At 40.0% G+C, this 19,710-nt stretch overlaps 1 protein-coding gene across 9 annotated transcripts in view; it reads left to right on the top strand.

The window, feature by feature from the left end:
• Window positions 1-19,710, top strand: part of SMYD3 (SET and MYND domain containing 3) — a 658,827-nt gene that overhangs the window by 483,896 nt on the left and 155,221 nt on the right. The window contains exon 1 of one of the 9 annotated variants that reach the window (XM_073338298.2): window positions 16,927-16,997. The exons of the other annotated variants lie outside the window; for them this stretch is intronic. The gene's annotated coding sequence lies outside the window, so the exon portion shown is untranslated. Of the gene's footprint in view, window positions 1-16,926; window positions 16,998-19,710 lie in introns of those variants that run through there. 9 annotated transcript variants of the gene reach the window in all.

Raw genomic sequence — 19,710 nt, 5'->3', positions numbered from 1 at the left:
AGGATGTTTCAAATCCAGACCCAAACCTTGTCTTTATCATTTAGGCCAGTCTGAAACTGAAACCACGTTAGTTTCTCATGATTTGGGGTTTGATAAGAAAAGATTCACACCTTTGTTTGCAAATTGTGTAGTGTGCTATTACTGAGAAATGTTAAGTTCACAGATTGCTGGGGTTGGGGGATAATAATGCAATACTCTCACTTCTCACTGCTACTAGTTTTTAAAAAAGGAAGAAACCATTAAAAATATTAAGAGGTGAGGTCACGGAAATTGGGATCCAACCCCCCACCACCCACTTTTTTTCAGTTGAAGCACTAACAAGACTGGTGGTAATCTTTTGGAAACAAATATCTTATACATTGAAATTATGTGCTGAAATTTCCATTGTAACATTGCTTTGAGACTACAGCGGTAGCTGCTGTAGGATAATGTTTATACATACAGTGGATAGATTATAAAGGAGATTTATTTCTTTATTTTTTTTAATGTTTGGTGACTAATTTAAGCCTTGAGTGACAAACTGGGTCCATTCTGCAAACGGGCACCTCCCATGGTCTGTCAGATGGCCTGATGTTTGAGTCACATTGAAAAGCCAATCTGGTGCTGCTAGAGGACACCGGCTTTTATGGAAGCTGTGAAGGAATTAAAACAACTTTGGAGAGCTTATTTGCTCTGCATTTACGGGAAAAACACCTTTAGTTTTGGACATTTAGAAGAAAGACATGGAAGTAGCATACGTGCTTCTCCTAATATGCCTAAATGCTGATTTTGAATTAATGGGGTTCATCACAACACAGACGCCTCACCTTAAAATGAAGCTAAAATGAAAATGATGCTGTGTTATGAGTACAGTATATGTGGTATGATTTAACTGAGCAATAATCTCCTTTGAAATCAGTCATTAGCATTAGTTTGTTTGCCTCTAAAGGTTAATGCTGTAGCTATGGTAAGTAATAACTAATTTTAGGGGGATTTATTGCTATTAAAAACTATAATCAATTTCTAATAGCACTACTTAATTTTTTAAAAGGCTGTAGGTTGGTTGAGTGACTGCATTTTGATTACTTTAAAATGGGTATTTTTCTAGGAAATGAATAATTCTCTCCTAGTCAGAATTCAGTTTTGAGCCCTTAGATTTAGCATTTCAATTATGCATTCTTGGTTTGTTTTATTAATTGTTTGGTTACATTTGACTATGCTGAACTACACATGCATGCATAATATAGGACATATTATTTCATGAAATTTTCCAAAGTGACAGGCTCCAGTTACTCACCAATAATACAGTCTCTATCACATAATAAATGGAGTAGAGCTACTTTATGTAAGCTTGTTCTAAGTTCTTAAATGTAATTATCTGAATTGTTGAAAAGAAATAAATGCTTAAATTACTATGCTGTGCCATGTAGCATTTCAGGGAAAGAAATTCTTACATCTCAGGTAGAACTCTCATAAATACATTTCTGACATAGGAACAAATAAGATAAATGGATGTGTTCACTATTTATCAAGATTAAGGATCGCTTAAAACTAGTGCCAACTCCCATTCTTCTGAAGTAAAGGCCTGTTCTACTGGAGCCACATTTTTTACTGGTATAAATTTGTACATCTTCATTGACTTCAGTGGCACAGTGCCATTTTTCATCAGCAAAGAATCTGGGTTATGAGATACTTACCACCTCTGGGTGAGGCTCAGCAGCTTGAAGGATCAGGCTTATAGACTTTAAAATACAAAATAAAGCAGAAACCTTTTGAACTCCAACAGTTCTTACTAGTAGCTACTGGGTAAAATTTTCAAAAGTGTCTTGGCATTTCAGGAGCCTAAGTCCCACTAAAGGTCAGTAGAGCTGTTCAGGAAATTTCTGTCAATGTTTTTTCAGTAAATAATGTGGTTTCCACAAAATCAGACATTTCACTGCGAAAATTTTGTTTTCACTGAATTTTTTTTATTTTCTGTCAGGAAATAGAAACAAAATATTCTATTTTGGGCCAAATCAAACCAAATGGAAACATTCTGGTGTGTCAAACTGAACTGAATCCATTTAATTTCATTTCAGGTATGTTTGACCAATGTATTGGCTAGAACCGTCACAGTGACTCATGGGACCTGTAGTTCTAATGCCTCATGCCCCTGTTCTCCACTATATGCCAGGCTCTCTACCTGGACTACATCTCCCTTACAGTCTCCCCTCTGGCTGAACTACCGCGTGCATCATGAGAGATGTAGTCCCGTCAGGAAGCCTGGTCCACAAAGGAGAACGGGAGTGATAAGTACTTGAAAAACAACTCTCAGAAGGCTCCATGGAAGCTCTGGCAGACGCAGTTCAGTGTCAATCCAAAATATTTCAATTCGGGAATGCTGGAACTTTTTTTTTTTAATTGAAAATGTCAAAAGAAGACATATTGACATTTCCAAAGTGAATTTTCAGAATTTTTCATTCAGCCAAAAATGTCTATAAACAAACCAATCACTTTCCTTGTGGCACATACTTATAGACCTTAACTTATTTCCTTCCTTGATTTAGACAATGGAATCTAAAATGTAAAAATTTGTAATTTCTCTTCGTATGATGCCTCTGTGTAGTGGACACAGTCGTAACATATATGTTTTCCTCTCCCTTCCCCATGATGCGCAGGTTCACAGGTCTCTTACTAAAATCTGTGCCTGCTAGGTCGGTATCACTACATTTTGCACACTTGTTCTCTCACTAGTTCTTTGGTGTTAGAAATTGATCTGTGTTATAGCTTCAGTGCTAACCTACAGCTTCAACCTATTGTGTTTAAATGTCTGTGATGTTTCAATAGCTGCACTATAGTTATGACCTCTGTTCTCTTCCTAGGGTTTTGTAGAGAAACTAAACAATCCAGATAAGTTAGTTGTTACAAAAATGAGTTCTACATACGTACACTTGTCATCCATTGAAATCAGTAAGATGTACTAATGCTCAGTCTGCATTTGGCTCAGTATTTTAAAATGCTTACAAAAATGGCTTTATTTTGCATTATTCGTCCTTGTGGCAAGTTCAGTTTTTTTTAAAACCAGAATTTGCACTTCCACCACTCTAGGACTGGCATCAGAATGAATGAATTGTGTGCCATTTACCCTTCTCACTGCCAGCTTTGTCTTGAGAATCATAGTTACTGTTATACTAACAGTGTTTCCTACATTCACTTTTTCTAGGCAGATAAAATGTTCAAATTTTAGAACAGTTCATTCTTGTATTACTAAAAGAGAAACGGGACAGGTGTATTTGCCTTTTCCCCTGCACATCCTTAAAACTGTAACGAGCACAGAAACGCCTCAGAAATTAATCCTTTCCAACAAGGAAGGTTATACAACAAAAAATAGTTTGAACAGTTTAAAGACTCTACATTCTTGTTCCTTTTTTAATGTTATATTTAGGTCACAATGTTAAAATTAAATTTAGCTTCTACAGTAAATTATCCTGACTGAAATTCATCTCTACTCACTGATATTGGAAATTAATGTAAAAGGATTTTGGCTACATAAAGATAGGGCCCTACCAAATTCATGGTCAATTTCACAGTCATAGGATTTTAAAAACAGTAAATTTCATGATTTCAGCTAGTTAAACCTGAAATTTCACAGCGTTATAATTGTAGGGGTCCTGACACAAAAAAGGAGTTGTGGCGGGGTCGCAAGGTTATGGGGGTGTGTGTGGTACTGCTACCCAGTACCAGGGGCGCTGCCTTCAGATCTGGGTGCCAGGCAAACAGCGGCCGCTCTCCGGCCGCCCAGCTCTGAAGGCAGCGTAGAAGTAAGGGTGGCAATATCGTGACCCCCCCCAAAAATAAGCTTGTGACCCTCCCTGCAACTCCTTTTTGGGTCAGGACCCCCAATTTGAGAAGTTCTGGTCTCCCCCGTGAAATTGGTGTAATAATGGGTAAAAGCACACAAAAGACCAGATTTCACGGGGAGGGAGACCAGATTTCACGGTCCATCACACATTTTTCATGGCTGTGAATTTGGTAGGGCCCTTCATATAGGCTAACTTTAAAATGTCATTAAAGCACCATTAGTGTGTACTATCATTTTTACAACTTTTCTGTTCTCATAATTTCTGGTTAGCAAAGGCCAAATTCTGCTTTCAGTTATCTTCAGTGTGAGGTCCTGATACTGCAATTGATAGTGGCTGGGTGGACTCCTAGCCCTGCGTAGAACTCCATACAATTGTAGCACTCTGCCCATATGCTATTGGTTGCAAGACAGGGTCTACAGCTGGAGTAACTATACTAATTCCTTTAGGTTTCTCCTGTTATAACTGGAAGCAGAATTTGGCCCTAACATGTTTCATGGAAATATCTTTTTTGCCTGTATCTTTAAAACAACTTACTTTGGACATTTCACCAACAAAAAATCCACTACATTCATCCAAGGTTTGGTCTATTCAGCCTAGCTGAATGCTCAGTCAATGGGAATTGGAATCAGGCCCTCAGAAAGAGTATCCCCAGTGGGAATGTCATTCAAGGACATGTCCTTAGACCACAATGCCTCCTTATAATTCCTTCCTTGCTGAGTTAAAATCAGTCAGACAAGGTGGGTGAGGAAATATCTTTTATTGGACCAACTTCTGCCAGTGAGAGAGACAAACTTTTGAGCTTACACAGGTCTGGGAAATGTACTCAGAGTGTCACAGCTAAATACAAAGTGGAACAGATTGTTTGGCATAAGGCATTAACACATATACTTATGCTAAACCATCTGCTCCACCTTGTATTTAGCTGTGACACTCTGAGTACATTTCCCAGATCTGAAGAAGAGCTTGTGTAAGCTTGAAAGCTTGTCTCTGTCACCGACAGAGATTGGTCCAATAAAAGAAATTACTTCACCCAACTTGTCTCCAATATCCTGGGACTGACGCAGCTCTAACAACACTTAAAATCAGTCAGTCAGGGAAGAACCTATCCCTTGCAGTAAATTGAGGGATTCACTGGACCTGTTCATTCCTTCCCAAGACATTATTCCTTTGAGTCCTCATTATACTTGTGCCACTATTCCTGTGGCAGTTGGGTAGGCGTGTCCAACTAAAGAAAGGAAACAATGAGGAACCTCCCTAATGGTTTGTCACAAGATATCTGCAGATTTTGTGGGTCTGCAGCTACAGTGGGTGGTGTTTAATAGATCCTACTCTGGTACTTTATGCCCTGGTCCTACACTGGGATCTGTTAGTGCAGGCCCCTGTGCCCTAGGGTGCAGTCCCATAGAAGTCAATAGGACATTGCTGGGGTCAGGGGCCCCTGTTAGCAGGTCTTGATGCAAGGCTGAGGCTTTGGTGATCAACATTCATGAGCAGTGCATTACATGTTGGTTTAATGGATTTTGTATAAGATAATTTACTAATTTATAAAGTTTGCTGGAGTGACTGGTTATTTTAGTATACTGTATAATAAAGAGGGCAGATTAAATATCGTATACCTGAGCCTAGTTACTTTCAACTGTCTTAGTTTAGCTTTTTTAGAGTCCAAGTGGTAGTAAGTGTCAGATCTGTCAGCAAGATATAATCATGGTTAGATGGATCAGGGGTAAAGACTAGGTAAGACATCATTTTCCTTAGCTGCAGAGGCTAGTGAAATGCCTAGGTTTTAACAATTAAACAGCTGGAGATGAATCATAAACTATTCTATCAGACCAATAGCAGTGAGTGAAAAGACTTTGATTGAATGAACAGGGGAGGGGCACAAACTTCTTCTTGAGGTTAAGAAAAAGATTGCAAATAAAACCATATTATATTGTGGTGGTGGATTTATTTTTTATGCGAAGACCCAGACCACAATTCTGACCTGCATTCCTCCTGCGTTACATCACTCTGGTATACCACTCCACTCTACTTCTCCACTTCCTCTATGTAGGGCAAATTCCTAGATGGAATAGAGGCAGCTCAGTGATTTCGCATAACCCCCTTCCATACACTGTCCTCTCTGCAAAAGGGACATGGACTTGGGTAAAGGTTTGCAGAATTATGTTACCTCTGATTAAAGTGTATTTGTTAATGCATTTTTAGGCACTAGCAGCCAAATGTTGTAGTAATTGTGATATAGAAGCATGCTGATTTAGTTGTCAAGAGCCAAGGTTGTCACTGCAAGCATAAGTGGGAGTAACCCCGTTGACTGCAGTGGGATTGTGCCTGCCTGTTACTGATACTTTGTAACTACAGTCCACTAGATCAGAAAGAACTCCCAACAGCACCCCAAATCAGCCAAAGTTGCTGGCACATCACAACACAGTTGGTGTGAGAACCAAATCTAATTGCAAAACAGTATTACGTTTTAGATATCATCATCCGCTCTTCAGCTTTCATATAAATAGATGTAAGTGTACCACTTCCAACAACACATGTGCAATATATTAAGCACCTGGACTTTTCTTTCACAGTTGTGTATCAGGTTATTCTGTTGAACTGCCAATTTTCATCGAGTACAGAGATTCTGTTCAAACAGACACCAACTTTTAAAAAAAAATTCCGATTGAAGAAGTGAAATATTTCAAGCAAATTGTTACATTAGTGAGGAAGTCCTGTAGTACCATTTGTCATACAATGAAATTGCACAGTGCATATGAATAACAGCATGCTGTAGGTACCCAATGAGAAATCTTCAGCATGGGAGTTTTCATGTGAAAAGCACAATATATAATTTATCCTTCTGTAACATCTGAATAACAATCTTGAATCCTAGAGGATTCCTAGTAGAAATGTGATTCCTGGAGCTGTTCTCTTATTCTGAATGCCAAATATGGTCTTCTGAGACAGAAGAATGAAATCAGTATTCAGTTCAGTGTTAGAGTTTTAAAAAAAATCTATATCCCAATTACTGCTAGCATTTCTACTTTTAAATTTCTCATCTGTGTACCTACAGACTTGCCTAAGGGCTTCATTGTGTGCCCTATTCTGCCAAACAAACGTGCTGGCTAACAGAAAACCAACAGAAACATTTCTGAATTGGTTTTCTTTCATGCCTGCAAGCCATGAAGTTTCCAGGATGAATATAAATATGAATATAAATCAATATTTGTGGTAGAGCAGAAGGTGATCTGCATAATTGCAGATGAAGAGAACACTGAAGCTTTCATTCAACAGTCAAGGACACGTGAATCAATATCATTTAGAGATTTTTAAAATGCACATCAGGATTTTCGGTCTGCGGTCTTAGCTCCTTTGCAGGAAACTGGAGGAATGCTGACCCCTCAACATAAATAAATAAATAAAATAGAAAAGGCAGGATAGAATTCAGGACAGGCCCCCAACTGGATATTATGTGTCACCACTGCAGGCTATAAATGCTGCCCGTCTGCTACTGCAGTGTGGAAGGCAGAGCTTCCATGACGATAAGGCAAATCAAAGGAGTGAAGATTTAAAAATATATAAATATACCCCACAGGAAAACATAGACTTGTTGGCAGTAGGCATGCTCCCCTGTGTGTTTCCAAGCTCCATCTCCTCATCAATCCTTATTTGGAGGGCTAGAGGGTGTCTATCATGCACAATTAGGCCCGTAAGGTAGTTTTTATTTTTTATTTTTGCATTTGTAAAACCTGTTGACCATTGTGGACTATAATAATTAGAGACAGACCAATCCGAAACTCCTTCATCCACACTGCCACCTCCTTCCCACAGAGCTTTGGTGGCTCTAATAAAAGGGGGCCTGGATCTAAACCACGTACGCCAATTCAAATAACCATATTGAAGAACAATGTCTGTTGAAAAGAAAAAGAGAGATTTTATTTACTGGAAATATCCAGTTTTATTACATTTTCAAAGAAGCCTGCCTGAATAACCCAGTAAAAGATTATCAGCAAACAGGGATTTGCTGCCTCGTTAATCCACTCAGCAAAAATGCTTTGTTCTTCTTTTATTCTGACAAATTAGGCCAGAGGCATCAGGGTTTTCATTCACATCCTCCACAAACAATGAATAGTTAAGAGTGGCGTGGCCAGAGGGAGCAGACAAACAGTAATCAGGTTCCCATTTGTGCATAACTCCATCCTGCACCTGCAGTACACTCTTATTGCCCATGGAGGTGCATGAAGACTGACAGAGGGTATTATGTCATCTCTTGAAGACAGAAGGAGTCACAGTCTTGGTCAGGATTCTGGTCTTTTCCTGCTCATAGAACAGGAATCCTAGCCATTCCCCAGCTTGTGTGATCTGCCATGTGGTAGCATGAAGATACCTGTTGTGCCATGAGTTTAGCTCTACTTTCCCTCCTGCCTTTCCCTCCACTTTCCTTACCAGCCAAACCTCTACTGAGACATAAAAAATAACTCTTATGAAATTGTAACTGTTACATTATTCTGTTGAAGATATGCATGAATATCCTCTCTATATACAGGTGAGTACCATATGCCAAGTTGGAATGAGCTTGATAAAAATATCTCTATATTTATTATAGAGGTACTTGGTGTGACTCCATAGTTCATGCTGCAACAAGGGATCCATTATCATTTTTATTCTTTCCATGCCCCTCTCATTTTCAATAGCAAAAGAAGCTTTGACTACTGTGAATTTTGATGAGGTCATTCCAAGGGGGAGAGAATTTTGTATAGAGTTTCAAAAATCTAGAATTAATGGTTTTGAAATGACAGGAACTCCAAAATTGACTCCTCTACAAATTCTGATCTCATACCTCTCACAATTTTTTAGCCCTCTGATCCTCACAGTTGCTACACACACACAGATTTGCCCGGGTATAAATCTCCAAACACACATTTGCATAGTAAAGTAGACTGGGTAACTGCTTTTGAAATAATAGTTATTTGTATTGTTCATCATTCCTGACTGGCTCACTGTCAGCAGAGCCACCTTGTAAAGGTTTATGTGGTGTTTTATGAGCTAAAATTTTAAGCACATAAGTATTTAACTGACTTAACTATAAACTAGTGGTCTCCATGTGGGCAAGTAGCCCAGGGTACTGGACTCTATTAATCTCCTTAAGTTATATGTTACTAGAAGGAAACCAACTTCGAGCCGAGCCAGCTAAGCACTGATGTGTGTATATCTGTTTGCGATGTGTACGTTTAAAGGGTTTGTAAATATGTGCTATAGGTCAAAATGAAGGTTGTTTGTGAAACGTGAAAGGTGAGTGTTAACATGACAATATTGTTGACTGAATGTATGAATTGTAAGAGTAATGGATTATTTATGTTACTTTAGCTGGTCTTTGCCATTATGTTAAGTGCTTAAGTTTTTTTTTCTGTTGTAATGTTCTATTTATGTAATTTGCATGTGGGTTATAGCAATTGCTGCCACAACATTAACTATATATTATATTGTTGTGTGTGTATAGGAGATAATATATGAGAGGGAGAGAGAGAGAGAGTACATAAAGGCAGTATAACGGTTCTATTGGCATTAATTTCCAGTGCCTGCATTGCTCAGAGCAGCAAAGACACAAATGATTTGCTTGAGGTAATGCAGTAACTCACTTGGGAGTCAGGTGTTGAAACCAGACTGGACGACTCCCAGTCTGCTGCAGTAATGGTTAGATCACAGTTCCTTCCCCAGATCCATTGTGTGTGCCGTAGATGGTCTGTTGATAAAGAGTGGACTTCATTCTCCATGTCTGTCAGTCTGGTACCTTTCATAAGCATTATATTTATTCAAAGGAAAAAAGAAAAGTAAGGAGATGTGCACATTTATAGGAGAAGTAGTTTTAAAAAAAAAAGGAGTACTTGTGGCACCTTAGAGACTAACCAATTTATTTGAGCATGAGCTTTCGTGAGCTACAGCTCACTTCATCGGATGCATACCGTGGAAACTGCAGCAGACATTATATACACACAGAGAATATGAAACAATACCTCCTCCCACCCCACTCTCCTGCTGGTAATAGCTTATCTAAAGTGATCATTGGGTGGGCCATTTCCAGCACAAATCCAGGTTTTCTCACCCTCCACCCCCCCACACAAATTCACTCTCCTGCTGGTGATAGCCCATCCAAAGAGACAACTCTTTACACAATGTGCATGATAATAAAGTTGGGCCATTTCCTGCACAAATCCAGGTTCTCTCACCCCCTCACCCCCCTCCCAAAAACCACACACACAAACTCACTATCCTGCTGGTAATAGCTCATCCAAAGTGACCATTCTCCCTACAATGTGCATAATTAAGGTGGGCCATTTCCAGCACAAATCCTGGATTTGTGCAGGAAATGGCCCAACTTGATTATCATGCACATTGTGTAAAGAGTTGTCACTTTGGATGGGCTATCACCAGCAGGAGAGTGAATTTGTGTGCGGGGGTGGAGGGTGAGAAAACCTGGATTTGTGCTGGAAATGGCCCACCTGATGATCACTTTAGATACAAATAAATTGGTTAGTCTCTAAGGTGCCACAAGTACTCCTTTTCTTTTTGCGAATACAGACTAACACGGCTGTTACTCTGAAACCTAGTTTTAAAAAAAATCCCAGTAAATTAAACTGAATTGCCAACTTGCATTCAGCACTAATATGTCATACTTAAGACTACATTTTAGTTACGGGTATTTTTAGTAAAAGTCATGGACAGGTCACGGGCAGTAAACAAAAATCATGGCCCGTGATCTGTCCATGACTTATAGTCTATACCCCTGACTAAACCTTGGGTGCTCTGAGGCAGGGAGCTCTGGGGGGGTGGGCAGCAACGTATGGCCCAGGATCCCTGCTAGTGCTGGTGTGGCGGGGCACAGCACCCTGAGACTGCCCCAGCAGGTGTGGCTGGCCCAGGGGCTGCCCCAGATGCTTAGGTGGCCACTGGGCCAGCCGCACCAGCCACTGCAGAAGTCACGGAATCTGTGTCCTCCGTGACAGACTTGCAGCTTTAGTCATAGTGTAGATGTAATGACCTGCCAAACACTGCATTTCTTTTAAGTCACACGTCAAGAGCCAAAGCTCTTCATGTGCCATAGCGGAGACGTCTGCAGAATCACTATTTTAAGATGAAGTGTTTTGGACCGTTACTGTAGAATAATGTAGGATTTTTTTTAATATAGGGGAGATAAAACAATTTAGTATCTTCCTTCAGCTGCCCACTTGAGACACCATGGGGTATTTTGTTTCATTCCTGGAAGTAATACTGTTTTCTTTTATAAGAAGATGAACCTTCCAGGAATGATATTTGAAAAAGCACTGGCAATATGCCAAAAGTATTGACGTGCAGAGTGTCACTTGAATATAAGCACCTGGATGTACTGAGTAATGTCTAATTTTATTTAGCAAGAAATTGATTTTATATAAGCTTATTAGTTACTGTACCTAAGTACTAATGTTAGTGGTCGTACAGGTGCCCTGCAGTCTAGAGAATACACTGATGGGGCATTATAAATACAACAGACAGATAACTATTTCTTAACATGGTATATTTGACTATTCAGCATATGGAGTAGACATCACTTAGTCACTGAACTGCTCTGGGTCCACCAACAGTAAATGAAATGCGTAAAATTGTAAAACAGGGAGTGTTATGTATCTACTTCTAGTGCCTCTGTAGTTCGGAATCATTCATCATTTTCAGTTTTCAGGGGTATATGAAAATAATTTTTCCTCTGCAGTGAAACCTGATTAAAAGGTCTCAGCGCAGGAAAGCTGTTCTTTTCCTAAAGGGCAAGCCCACTAAGGATGATTGCTTTCCTAAAAACCAGGTGGGCAAGAAGGATGAAGCAGCACTCCGAAAAAACAACCCGCCCTCTTCTGGATTTTTGCATCCCTCAGTCTCAGTTGTTGACTTAAGAAGAGGCCTTCGCTGTTCTGTGAGAGAGACTTTGTGTTGATAAAAAACAAAATAGGCTAGATGCCCAACTGGTCTAAATTGGTGTACATGAGCTGAGGATCTGGCTCAAAGTATTCATGGTATAGATAGAGGGCCATATTCATCACTGGTATAATTTCATTGGCTTCAAACCAGGAAGGAACTTGCTCTATAATGTTAGGGGCTCAGCGGCATGGATGACATTCGCTTCTGTGCAGAGTCCACACAAGGTCTGTACACCATTTAAGTCTTATTTAAGACCTCAGAATTAAGACTAAAATGGGGCTTAAGTGGGGCATAGGACTTGTGCTGTTCCTTTGAATTGATTAATTTCACCCTGTGTGTGTGTATCTGAGAGTAGAATGTAACCCTAAATGCCTTGCATCCACAGAAACAAGGATATTTATCCTTCATACACTCACTCCTTCAAGTGAACATCTGTAAACTGCCCCTGTGCAGAAGGTCCTATTTATGGCTTATTCTTAAGGCTTAAGTGGGACTCAAGTGGTGCGCTAACTTTGTATTGTCTCTCTGCACAGAGGTGAATTTCACTCTAATTGCTCTTGACTGATACCACACAACGGTGCTCCAGTATTTCACCAAGAAGCTTTTGTGGGTTGATATTGGATCTGTAACATTATCTAGCATTATTTCTGTAATAGAATAGAATAATAGTCAGATGATCCTACACTATGTATAGCAAAGTTTATGTAGAAACTTGTGCTTTGCTCTTTTTACTAGGTTTGTCTGAAACTGAACCACAGCCATGATTGCAAAATGCCATGTTTATCCCCTAATGGAGCACATACATATACTGGATATTAAACAGATGTTTAAACGTGGTGGTGTTTTGGTTTCATCTTTTTCTGGGGATAGCAGACAGTCTGGCTCATTGTTGGTAGAGACCTGAAGGAATGATGTAAGGGCTAATCTGTTTCCTCTTTTGCAATGAGTAAATGGCTGTTGAAATTCAGTAGAAAACCAGAAGACATCCTAAGACATTTGTTTTTAATTGCAGCGTTGGAGTCAGTTTCCTTGTACTGGAGAACTATCGAGGTGATTGTCTTGTGGCCATCACTGAACCAGTGGTGGTTTTCTGCTGACAAAATTGACTCTGAGAACAGGGCTCATTTTCACTATAAAGTTGGTCATGCAGTTCAACAAGGAACAGAATATCCAAATCCCCTCTTTCTACCCTAAGTCCAAATCTCCTAAAAAAGATGGACTTTCCTGAGGTGATCAGAGGTTTCTGTGTAGCACAAGAAATAAAAGTATTACAGTATCTATTCCAATAGTGATTTGGTTTAAGGTCCCCACAAAAAGATTCCAGCTCCATTTTTGTTTGTACTTGTAGGTTCCAGGACCAGTCCCTTGATCTTGGGTCTACAGGCATTGGGTGTGCTGTGGAAGCAACCCACTCATTCCCTGGGAAAGGAGAACTTCCAAGTTGCTCTTTTGCACTTTCCCTGAGTGGGTACAAACAGATTGGTGATGATAGTCTCCAAAGAGAATGGCTTTTGAAGGGAGGGTAGAAGTGAGAGGAGGACCCTGGTGATGGATGGAGTAAAAAAAGAAGAGATTGGAGATATATTTTTGATTCTGACAACTGTGGAATAAATTTAGGTATGAAGAGAAGAACTCAGGCAATAAGCAATAGGAGAAACAACAAATTGTGTGTGTGTGTTTGGTGAATTACTGTTAACAAATCTGTGCAATAAACTCCACATGGGCACTCTTCCAATCACAAAGATGATAAAAATAATGCTGACCATATTTGTCAGTGGTCACTCATAGATTTTAAGTCATTGGTATGTGGATTTCTTCTTGTGTCAGACATTGAACCACAGCTATTCCATGACAGGAATCGTTTGCAGAATTAAAGTAACACTTTTGGGTTTCAGATTTCATACAGAACTACTGGGTGAAATTCTGACTCCATTGAAGTTAGTAGCAAAGCTCCCATTGACTCTAATGAAACCAGGATTTCACCCACTATATGTAGCAGGCCAAACCCTTCAGTACTTACTCAGTTGCTTACCCTGTTAATTTAAATAGGAATTTTGAAAGAGTTAGAAGTGCAAGATTTAGCCCATAGTGCTGCCAGATTATGTTGAAGAGGGGATAAATTGTGAAAGGCTGGCCATATACTTTAATGCTTTCCTACTGTTAGAACAGCAAATTAGCCATGCAAGTATCCATGCTGCTTGGTTCCTGGATGGAGTGTTTTGGACCATTTGTTTGATCTTATGTGAAATTCATTTTTTCTGCGCCTGGGGAGGATTAAATTGTGCTCTAATCTTGTATTTCATTACAAGCTAAGTTAGATTGGCTTTCCTCGCCAGTTACAGGAACAGAATGGAACCAACTCTCATTCTTTTAGAAGTCAAAGATCTTCCTATGTGTCTGTGGGTATCTGTCTGGTTCTTTCTGACGCTCCCCTTCCCACCCACCCCCACCCCCCATCCTTATATCAATCACATACCCCTTCCTTTGTACTCCTGGGTTCTTGACCAAGTGTACCGGAGTCTCCTAACCTCCTCTCCTTCAAATCCGTTTGGAGGCTGCCTAAGAGAGGCTAGAGCCATTAAGGCTACTGCCTCTGGTATTGTCTCTGAAAACCCCTAAGTGGAAGCTGTTAAGCAACTTTTATAAAGGGGCTCTTCTTTACTGCTAGAGTATTCCAGACAGTCCCCTATTGGGAAGTACTTAATCAAGAATATTTTACAGGAACATCTTGCTAATGACAGATCCAGAAATAATCATTATTAAAGAACATCCCCACATTTCTCACAATACTTTGTGTTACTGAAACTGGCACCTTAAACACCTTCCTCCCACCAACCTCCCTAATTTATGAAGCAGCTTTGCAGTTCACCTTTAAGAGACTGAGATGTTATGACTATCACAGTTACTAGTTAGTCATGTTCTTTTATGAAGTCAGTAGTGATAACAATAACTTAGAGGATTGTAATCTTTATAGTAGGAAATTTATTGCAGACAAAAAAGATACATTACAAAACCAGGGTGAATAAGATTCCATTATTGCTCAAGACATGCAACTGGCAATTGTCAAGGTTGAGGAATCTGCACTAAGGGAAGATTGTATCTCATTAAAACATTTCCCATGTGAAGAAAAAAAACAAAAGCCAAGTGACACAAAGAACCATTCAGCCACCCAGAGGTGTTATATGTATAGAAACAACCACTCTCCAGAAGGATTAGCTGTAGAATCATAGAATATCAGGGTTGGAAGGGACCCCAGAAGGTCATCTAGTCCAACCCCCTGCTCGAAGCAGGACCAATTCCCAGTTAAATCATCCCAGCCAGGGCTTTGTCAAGCCTGACCTTAAAAACCTCTAAGGAAGGAGATTCTACCACCTCCCTAGGTAACGCATTCCAGTGTTTCACCACCCTCATAGTGAAAAAGTTTTTCCTAATATCCAATCTAAACCTCCCCCACTGCAACTTGAGACCATTACTCCTCGTTCTGTCATCTGCTACCACTGAGAACAGTCTAGAGCCATCCTCTTTGGAACCCCCTTTCAGGTAGTTGAAAGCAGCTGTCAAATCCCCCCTCATTCTTCTCTTCTGCAGACTAAACAATCCCAGCTCCCTCAGCCTCTCCTCATAAGTCATGTGTTCCAGACCCCTAATCATTTTTGTTGCCCTGTATAGAGATTCAAGCAAAACAAGGCATAATTTTGACTAAGTTGGCTCCCCTGAGAGTTCCTTAAGCCACACATGGAAGCACTCATTAGGGTTTGCATCCTTATTTTTCCAGTAACACAACAGAAATAATGATTGGGAGGAAAATGTAAAATATTTTATTACAAAGCTCTGGTGTAAATCAGTGTAGCTTCATTGACTTCAGTGGAGCTGTCCTGACTTACACAAGCTGATGTCATAGATCTGGTCCTTTGTGCCATGCGGATGTCACATCACAATACAAGCGTCACAGTGGACTGTTGGAATAGCTGTTTTGGCTCTTTCACTCCATTTGCTGAAGAAATGTCTCTTGAGTTCTACACTGACCTGATAGAGATCGTCTGAAACCAGAATCATTTACTGAAACTTTCCCCACCCGCTCCCTTGGTTTGAATGTTGGGGGTTTGGACAAAATGGGATCAAACACTGAACTATCCCTGGTTTGGGTTTTCCAAAGGCTGAGTAAGATTTGTTTTTGTTTTAAAACACTCCTGCTTTTGTGTATCTCTAGATCCTTCCCTTCGATCAGTTCCAGAACCTCTAACAACTTTTCTAAGACCACAGTTAATGCTCAAGACCACCTTAAATCAAGCCCTGCCCATATTGACTATTAATATTATTTCTCATGAGATATATTGGATTAACTTGTCATCATTCTCACACTCTTCTCAGGAAAGGCCAATGACCTTCATGTCAAAAGGAACACTTGCTGTTTAGGACCAGGGGAATTAACAGACCTGTTTCTGATACAAACCACCCAGAATTTCAGGGTGTTCAAATTCAGTGCGTTGCTTTGGGCCTATCTTTCTCTATGGTCTACAATTTTAGGGCCTCATTCAAAGTCTCCTGAGATCAGTGGGCTTTGGATCGTGCCCTTGAACTCCAGATCCACATGTACTTCTAAGGAAGAAAATGTCTGGGATAATGATAGCAAGAAATAGGTGAAAAGAGCTGCAAGTTCATATCAGCGTAAATGAAAGTTATCTTGTCAAGACTTGCCTGGTGAATAGATGGCAGAATGTGAAAGAAGGAAAGGAGAAGTATTATATAATCTAATCAAAGTCTGCAAATAGCAGTATGATTGAAGGATTGTGTGCAAGGGAAGAGGTGAATGTTTTACAGTGGAGATTATTGTGGCCACTTGGCTAGAACTCAGGGCTGTAAGGATGGAATTTTTAAATTCTTTGAGACAAATGAATCTGCTCAACATTATATAAATTGTCATGGAACAAATTTCAGCACTGGACAAAAGACATATTAGAGTATCTGATGTACAGTGATCTTTAAAATATCTTGGGACAAAAGATGTACAAATGATAGAAGCATTTATTATATAAAAAATGTATCAAGACTAAGCACAGATCCTAAGAAAGTCTCAAAGTCATTATCTACCCACTAGTTAGTCAATGACAAAAATAAGTTACATGCCTCAGAATGCCAAATTCTTTTTGAAAGAAAAACAACTCTAAGACTGCAGGAAGGAAGAAGGTAGCTATGGGAAGCAGATGTGTAAGGTGTATACATTTCAAGGAATGTAACAGCTAAGAGGTAATTTATTTTGTGTTTGCATAAAATATGGGAATGTGTTTGAATACATTGGATGAAATTCCATCCTAAGATACATCTGAGTAATAACTGTGTATGCATTCTAATGGCAAAATTTGGCCCATTTTCTAGAAACCACACAGTTGATGTGGGAAGATGTACAATCACCATTTTAAATGTCAACTTTTGCCTGCAGTACCATACAGTGGTATGTGAGGTACTATATTTATTGATCATACTAAATATAGGGAAATACTGTTGTTTGTCAGATAATGGTGTGGGTTTTGTGGCAAATGTTGACTTTTTAATGGTGATCACTCCAGGCAAAGTGTATGAAGCGAGAATAAAGGAAATAAAGGAGTTTTGATAATCAGTGCACAAGGTGAGTTTAATTGACAGCACACCTCTCAACCAGAAAAATTGCTTCTCAGTTTAAAACACAGACTTCTCTCACACTGATATTGCTATTGACGTAATGGTTAGGAACCTATATGCTAAGGATAGAAAAGTTTAACTGCAATTAATACATTTATTTTAGAGGCAATTGCCAAAGCAGGATAAAGTAGTTTGAGATTTTGTTTTTCAGATTCATAGATTTTTAAGTCAGACTGGACTATTGTAATAATCTGAGCTGACCTCTTACATAACATAGGCCACAGAATTTCACCCAGTGATTCCTGCATTGAGCACAATAACTTGTAGTTGAACCACAAGTTATTGTAGTTTTAGAAAAACATCCATGCTTAATGTAACTTGTCCAAGTGATGGAGAATTTGCCACATCCCTCAGTAGTCTGTTCCAATGGTTAATAGTTAGAAGTTGAACTTCGATTACTTGAATTTCCAGCCATTGGATCTTGTTACATCTTTGCCTGCTAGACTGAAGAACCCTCTAGTATCAAATATTTTCTCCTTGTTTAGGTAGTAATAGACTGTGATCAAGTTGCCTCTTAACCGTCTGTTCTCGATGTGACTATAGGATTTCTGCCACAGATTAGCACAGTGATCCCCAATCACTTGAATATGTTTCTGTACTTATGCTTTAGACATGTGAAACTGGGGCTCTAAACTGTATCTTCATGGCTTAGTTGCTCCAAATGTTTGTTAGTCTCACCATGCAAATGCTTTGGAGCAGCCTAAGCCCCATTGCAAGTAAGAGTATGACAACTGAATGAGAGGTGATGGGTGCTGGCTTGTACAGCAGAGGCATTGGTTACTAAATAGATATAGTTAGGGCCCTACCAAATTCACAGTGCATTTTGGTCAATTTCACCATCATAGGATTTTAAAAAAATTAAATGTCATGATTTCAACTGTTCAAATCTGAAAATTCACTGTGGTGTAATTGTAGGGGTCCTGACCCAAAAAGGAATTGTGAAAGGGTCACAAGGTTATTGTAGAGCGGCTTGCGGTACTGCTACCCTTACTTCTGTGCTGCTGCTGGCGGCAGTGCTGCCTTCGGAGCTGGGCAGCTGGAGAGTGGTGGTTGCTGGCTGGGAGCCCAGCTCTGAAGGCAGAGCCGCCGCACACAGCAGAGCAGAAGTAAGGATGGCGTGGTATGGTATTGCCACTCTCACTTCTGTGCTGCTTCCTGCAGAGCTCGGCCCTCAGTCAGCAGCTGCCACTCTCCGGCCACCCAGCTCTGAAGGCAGCAGCGCAAAAGTAAGGGTGGCATGGTATAGTATTACCACCCTTACTTCTGCCCTTCTGTTGGCCGCGTGCCACCTTCAGAGTTGGGCACCCGGCCAACAGCTGCTGCTCTCCAGCCATCAGCTCTGAAGGCAGTGCAGAAGTAAGGGTGGCAATATTGTGAAACCCCCCTACCCTAAAATAAGCTTGTGACCCCCCTGAAACTCCTTTTTGGGTCAGGACCCCCAATTTGAGAAATGCTGGTCTCCCCCATGAAATCTGTATAGTATAGGGTAAAAGCACACAAAGGTCATGGGGGGAGACCAGATTTCACGTTCTATGATGCATTTTTCATGGCCATAGATCTAGTTGCCTGGAAATGTTTGGAACTTCTGCATTTAGCACATACTGTGTCTGCAGGGCTAAGCCCAAATCACTATGTGGAATGCTGTTAGCATTGCTGCTCCCTGGTTCCATCCTCAGAGCTTTGAGTCCAGGCCCCTCTTTTATTCAATTAAAACTTATCTGGCTTATTGTACCAACTTATTATTTATTATTATTTATTTAAAAGTGTCATAAATATGTAAAATATTACAGACACATTATAGACACTGTTCCTGGCTCTAGTAGCTTGCAACCTAACTTAGATTCATACAGTGTAGTACAATATAGTTCAAATGGAAAGAGATGCAAAAATGCTAAATAAGATCACCATTGGAAAGTTTTGTAAAGAAGGATGTTGTAGGGAGGAATTTGAAGAAAGAAATGTAGGTCACACAGTCCATGAGAGAGAAGCATGAGGCAGTTCTACGTGGTAGGAAGTGGCGTGGGAGAGGGAGATAAAGAGAAATGCTAGGAGGTAGGTTTGGGAGGCCCAAAGGGAGAAAAATAAAAGTAGAAAAATATAAAAGATCATCATTGGAAAGTTTTGTGAAAGAAGGATGTGTTAGGGAGGAATTTGAAGAAAGAAATGTAGGTCACACAGTCCATGAGAGAGAAGCATGAGGCAGTTCTACGTGGTAGGAAGTGGCATGGGAGAGGGAGATAAAGAGAAATGCTAGGAGGTAGGTTTGGGAGGCCCAAAGGGA

Source organism: Lepidochelys kempii, chromosome 3 (assembly GCF_965140285.1).
Source record: "Lepidochelys kempii isolate rLepKem1 chromosome 3, rLepKem1.hap1, whole genome shotgun sequence".
In the NCBI taxonomy this organism is placed as follows: domain Eukaryota; kingdom Metazoa; phylum Chordata; order Testudines; family Cheloniidae; genus Lepidochelys; species Lepidochelys kempii.
This window is presented reverse-complemented; position numbering and strand designations above follow the sequence as displayed.